This window comes from Limulus polyphemus, unplaced genomic scaffold, assembly GCF_000517525.1.
Source record: "Limulus polyphemus unplaced genomic scaffold, Limulus_polyphemus-2.1.2 Scaffold1121, whole genome shotgun sequence".
Taxonomy (NCBI): Eukaryota; Metazoa; Arthropoda; class Merostomata; order Xiphosura; family Limulidae; genus Limulus; species Limulus polyphemus.
In genome coordinates, this window is record NW_013666731.1 from 187,978 (window position 1) to 194,828 (window position 6,851).

The following is a 6,851-nucleotide window of genomic DNA, read 5'->3' on the forward strand; positions in this document are numbered from 1 at the left end:
CACGGGTATCGAAACCCGGTTTTTAGCGTTGTAAGTCCGCAGGCATACCGCTGTGCCACTGGAGGGCTAACCATGTTATGAAAGTGTTATTGTCTACGAAATCTCACACAGTCTTTGTTATACAGACAACTGTTTTGTTAAGGGCAAAAATGCAATCTGCGCTGTGCCCATCTTAAGGATCGAACCCAGCATTTTGACGATATAAGCCTTAATTTTTCCGCTGAGTCATCGGGGTTAAGTGGAGATAGATGGAGCTTACAAGATATAAAAACAGATAGTTCTTGTTAAATTTGTAATGCATCAATTTGAACTGTATACAATGAAAGATAATTTTAAAAATACTGTTTCTGCTTAATCGTAGCGTGCAAAATTAACGTAATATCCTAATGGTGATGATAAACGTTAAACTAATTAATTTGGAAAGAAAAAGTTTTTCAACTCAAGTTGAGCTACTTGCACTCGCCCTTTCATGGTTTGAATGTGGAAGATAATTGATTTGTCTGTTTTATTTTCCTATTTTTTTAGTTCCTACAGACGCATGTTGGTCACTCTCCCTTTTGCAGACGACAACACGTGTGATGCCTAACTGAAATTTCCGGTTGTGGGATCATGTTTCGTATCATATCGTCCCCGCGAGAGGGCGACGTACACGAATGAAGAATAAAGACGTCGTGAGCGATGAAAGAATTAAATAATCGTTTCTACAATCTGCAGTGTAGAATGTGACAGGTTAATCGAAATACCGTTTATCTACGTAGTAAAACCACACACGAATGTGGGCATGATGAAACGTTCTAATGGAAATACCAGAGAAAGAACACTTGATGATTTAAACACTAATCCTATCCTTGAACACATTTAGTCACTTATTATCCCGTTACTTTGGAATTCGCATTCGGCACTTCTTATGATTGCAAACTCCTACTGGATGAAATATACACTACAAAGGAAGTGATGAATTCATTACGTGTAATGCGGTAACTTCCGTTTTATTTTCTGAATGCAACCCAGAGGATGCGTAGGCTTTGGTGACGGACACGACGTGCGTATTATAATGTGTAATAAAATATGTTTTAATAGCTTAATCATTGTCTAATGCAGGAGGCGAAACACTACCGTGAACTATCTGAGGATAAACTTGCTCCAAAGAAATGACAGTTAAAAAGATAGTACCATAGCTGACTCAGCAGAGAAATAACGAGATAAATGCTTCTGTTTCGAACCACAAGAATATTTTCAGAAGGCCCATCTTCGAATATTTCTCTTTTAGTTGTATCGTCGTAAACCTTGTAACTAGAGATAAGAGCGAGTTTGCATTGGTAGAAAAGCAGCTCGGTATGAAACATGAGAAAACAACATGATTATTGAAGGCTTGTAGATGACTGAAGAAGTGTCTTGTAAAATACCTAAAGATGGACGATCTTTTTATATTACTTCAAGTGGGAAAATCAATCCTAAACGAAGAGGTGCATATTTATAAACATACAAAATTCTCGAAATACAAAAACTAGAACGAATATTTGAGACTTTAGTGAAGGTCCACCTAATTTCTTGTTTTAATTATACTTTTCAGCCCCCTTTTTTTTCGAGGAATACTTTTTGTACACATTTAGAATTGTCGAACATATGGATCCTTTCAACTGTTTAAACACAATATTCAAACACCAATTTGCTGATGAGCCCATGACTTTCTTGGTTACAGGGTCCTCAATAATGTTAGTCACACAAAACAATGTAAACAAAAATACCTCTAATAATGCAATTAATCCCAACAATTACTACTGAAGTCCCCACTGTATTTTACATAGAAAATGCGTGATTTCATCCAATATGTTTGTCAGTTCTTTACAATGAGTGATGTAACAGGTAAAAACATAAAATTAATTAATCTGATAAAATATGTGGACCCCTACCAGTAGTGACCAATCAAACAAAAGTATATAGTTTGGGGGTTAATACTAAGCACTCATCTGAGTGTGGTAGGAGGAAAAGGTCTTAACTGAACCTGACCCTCCCATGTCGCGCATAACAACTAAATACCGATTCAGACGCTTGGCTGAGTGTGGCATTTCCATGTAAAGATGCCAAGTAAAGGGTCTTGGTGATTCTGATAGGCCAAGCTAGAAACGTTCATAGTAAATGGGTCTTGGTGATTCTAATAGGCCAAGATAGAGACGTTCATAGTAAAGGGTCTTGGTGATTCTGATAGGCCAAGCTAGAAACGTTCAAGGTAAACGAGTCTTGGTGATTCTGATAGGCCATGTTAGACACGTTCAAGGTAAGCGAATCTTGATGATTCTGATAGGCCAAGCTAGACATGTTCAAAGTGAACGTGTCTTGGTGATTCTAATAGGCCAAGCTAGAGACGTTCATAGTAAAGGGTCTTGGTGATTCTAATAGGCCTCGCTAGAGACGTTCAAAGTTAACAAGTATTGTGATTCTGATAGGCCAAGCTAGACACGTTCAAAGTAAACGAGTCTTGGTGATTCTGATAGGCCATGTTAGATACGTTCAAGGTAAGCGAATCTTGATGATTCTGATAGGCCAAGCTAGACACGTTCAAAGTAAACGAGTCTTGGTGATTCTGATAGGTGAAGTTAAACACGTTCAAAGTAAACAAGTCTTGATTATTTTTATAGGCCAAGCTAGACAAGTTCAAAGTAAATGAGTCTTGGTGATTCTGATAGGTCAAGCAAGACACGTTCAAAGTAAATGAGTCTTGATTATGCTGATAGGCCAAGCTAGACACGTTCAAAGTAAACGTGTCTTGGTGATTCTGATAGGCCATGTTAGACACATTCAAGGTAAGCGAATATTGATGATTCTGATAGGCCAAGCTAGACACGTTCAAATTAAACGAGTCTTGGTGATCCTGATAGGCCAAACTAGACATGCTCAAAGTAAACGAGTATTGATTATTCTGATAGGCCAAGCTAGACACGTTCAAAGTAAACGTGTCTTGGAGATTCTGATAGGTCAAGCTAGACACGTTCAAAGTAAATGAGTCCTGATTATTCTTATAGGTCAAACTAGACACGTTTAAATTAAACGAGTCTTGATGATTTTGATAGGCCAAACTAGACATGCTCAAAGTAAACGAGTCTTGGTGATTCTGATAGGCCAAGCTAGACACGTTCAAAGTAGACGTGTCTTGGTGATTCTGATAGGCAAAGCTAGACACGTTCAAAGTAAATGAGACTTGATAATTCTTACAGGCCTGAAATGTGATTCAAGATCGTGCTATTTAATGGGAGCGGATCATCATTATTACTGATAAAAAATGTTTGTGCCTTTTAAACCTCCTATAGTCTAGATCGCGAACTTTAGGAGAGTTTAAACACTTGAGTAGAAAAGTAAATATTGTTGAATTTTATCAAAACCAATGTCTTTCTAAATAATCACTTACTCGAGTAGGGCGATGTACGAGTCTTAACTAGCGCGTTCTTTTATCGTGTTTATTGGAAAATTTGCTGATTTTCTAACAGCTCTCAACGTAAGTAACTATGATTGTTGACTTTGTTATAGCAGTAAATCTGTATGTTAGCTTTCGAAATAAGCTAAACAACGATTCACGCAATAAAGTCAAATGTACACCCAATAACTGAAACACTTTTTTGTCTTATTATTAATGTTTGCACTGGCACGACTTTACTTGAAATAGGAGAATGCAAATAAATCTTTACAACATCGTGTATGTTAGCCACTCTAATAACACCGTATTTCACTATATAGACAGTATTAATCTGTGTTATGTTGGTCAATCTGGATCAAAAATAACGTAAGAATTATCGTCCACTGCCAAACGTTTGTGTCGTGCAGCCATACATATTTACAAAATTAAGGTCACACGGTGGGTCACTGATAAGTTTACGGACTTACAACACTAAAATCTGGGGTTCGATCCCCCCGCAGTAAATAGAGTTCAATAGCTCATTGTGTAGCTTTGCGCTAGGAATACGAGAACAACAAGAATAAAATTAAGTTTGTTAAAGAAAGAAGATCAGCTACTTTCTCATTCAGCGTTTTACAGGAAAACCGAGAAATATCTAAGTTGGTGTATTAGGAGTTTAGGCTAATCAACAGTCTGTATTTCTATCAAGAGTACCAAATGTCTTAACACGAATAATGTTAAACCCTTAAAGCTTCTAAACATTCCAGACGTTTAGTCTAAGATATGGGATATGACAACATACTGGTTCTCTTTTCTTGATTGAACAGTCTATACTTTAATACTGTGCAATTTACCCATATAATTATCCCAATATATCAATTTCTCAACGTGTTTAAGTAAAATCTTGTATGCCAAGTCACAAGTGAAGAATGCAACAAGAAAAGCGCCCTCTAGAAAAAACTATCTCTTGTCGTAAATTATAAGTGGAATTATGGAAAATCCGAAAGAAAAAAAAAGATCTATTTTGCTAGAATCAGTGGGTAGGCATACCACGCAGAAAGTAGATACAGAAAGAAACATGTTATTCTGTGTGGATTCACTACAATTATTCTAATGAAGCATGTACTGTTTTCATTCTCTATGGGATGGTAATAACGGAGATCGTCCAATTAGATAGATTAGTTTATTTTCCTCCTGTTGTTTTCAAAATTAGGAAGAAAAGGAATAATTTATGTTACTTTGAATTGTAAAACGTGCTTTACTAACGAGCACTATAGTGTTAGAGCACTCGCTTTGAGCGTTGGAGGTTCGACTCTGGCCTGAGAAGAAAAAATTAATTAAATTACGACATATAATAATTTGGACGTGGTATAAAACGTAGCGTATAGTGAAGTAAAGAAGGATAGGATTTGGCGGCACCCTAGGCGTAGCCTAATAGTTAGCATGCCGGGTTGAAAAATACTTTTTTTCTTCTCCTTTTTCACTTGAGCATGGATTTAAAGAAAATGGCAAAGACCTGAACTAACATTTTATTTCAGTTAATGCCTCAACCTATGCCTAAAAAAGTCTACCAGTTACTAAAATACAATAAGCGTTCATTAGGAAAGTATTAATAAATCTAAATTGCGATCAAAAACAAGTCTTACCGTGTTTGAACAGCCATGTAAATTTCTAGTACCCGAGTCGTGCGACCCAAACCAAGATTTGTGTTTTTTATAAAAGTATAGCCACTTCAGTTATGCTGCCTTCTAGAAAATTAAAATCGTATGCTGCGCCACCTTTCCCTTACAGCTAAATAAATTTAAAACAAAAGAAGAGATTAATTTTGTTTTTCATTTTTCCATTAAATATGTATAGAGGTCTACTTTATAACTTTTATCCATAATTGTAGGAACCAAAATGTGTGTGCGTGTGGGGGTGGGGGAGTGAAAGTGAGATAACTTTGTTAGAGAAGAGCTTGGTCCGGGCGCGGATTAATGGCTAGCGTATACCATATTGTTAGTGCGGGGATTCACGGCTGAAAAACGCACTCCGCACTTTGAGGCCATTAAATTTCTAAACGAGCGATGATTGATTCCCACCATACTGCCAGACAAGAGTAGCCAAAGAGTCGACTGCAGGTGCTGTTTTCCCGCTTGTTCAGCATTAGGAACGACTATGTATAGACAACCTTTCGTGTGTCTTTGCGCGAAATTTAAAAAAACAAACAAATAGAAAATAAACAGAAGTAGGTAAGTCCGAAAGCATGTTTCTTCGTAAAAAAAAATGTACAATTAGAGTGATAATTTGGACATATTTTGAAGTAACGAGGGTCAAGATACGATATCAAATACACACACAAAAAAAAAGACTTTAGCAAAATGTATGAGAAAATAAGCAGTTTAATGACCAGCTTATGTGACCTTCTATTTTTTATTTTTTTACCTTGCTCTCTTTATCTTTTCTATTCGACTTTTCAACTGTCAAATTCATTTTAGAATTTTGTTAACAATAAGTCATTATTTTCGACCAAAACGTATATCGAAGTTAGGGGAATCTTAAATTTATCGAAGTTTACGGAAACGCCGAAGCGGGTGCTGCATGCCCAGTATTAGATACGGGGACCCATCTGTTTTTTTTTACTACTTTCTGAAAACGGTTTTTCAAATAGTCTATCTGAAGCTCTTCACCCATCCTTTGTTTAAAGTCGGCGTCTAAACGATTAATTAAATAATAAGAAAAAAACACTAAACAAACAGAAATTGTAATCATATTATTAGCGATTTTTAGCCTTTAAGAAATTCTGTTGCTTTGTTTAAAATATCAATTATGTTCAATACTTTTTTCTACAGTAAAAAACACAAGTTCAGTCTCCAAAAAATGGAAATTTTATTATTTTTTTTCACATTTGTTCAGTAAAATTGGTTCCTTTTGACCTACACTAACATTTTAGTATATCTGTTGTTTTTTTTTTGGTTTTTTTAAATCTAAAGTCTAAATAGAGAACACAAGTTTTAGGTTATTTGCTATTTTTATCTTTATATAAGCAGGAATTAGGTACAAAAAATATCTAGTTAATTTCTGCACGAACAGCTTGGAGTTAGAAGCATTAATTCTAATAATGACATTAATACCACACATTATTATGTAAAACATGACAGTGATTTTAAGTACATTTAAACGGTCAATGACAAACAACTTTTTCAGTTAAAGCATGCCTTCAAAATAAGAACATGGTTTCGAAGTATGCACCGAACCTAAAAATCATGCCTTTTAAAATTGTTGCTCGACAATTTTCTTCTAACTTGTATTGCAAACAGCTTTAAAGCACGCTGAAACAAGGATTCTGATTTATATTTTAATAGCATCATAAAGGGGAGGGAGTGGAAGCTAGTCATGGCTGTTGTCTGATTAAAAATTCTGTCACATTATTTCTGATATACCTTTTAATAGCATCATAAAGGGGAGGGAGTGGAAGCTA

At 35.7% G+C, this 6,851-nt stretch overlaps 1 long non-coding RNA gene across 1 annotated transcript in view; it reads right to left on the reverse strand.

Annotated features, from left to right (window-relative positions):
• Nucleotides 1-6,240: 6,240 nt before the first annotated feature.
• Nucleotides 6,241-6,851, reverse strand: part of LOC106462225 — a 2,390-nt gene continuing 1,779 nt past the window's right edge. The window contains exon 2 of the long non-coding RNA XR_001290975.2: nucleotides 6,241-6,813. This is a non-coding gene — a long non-coding RNA (uncharacterized LOC106462225). The remainder of the gene's footprint in view (nucleotides 6,814-6,851) is intronic.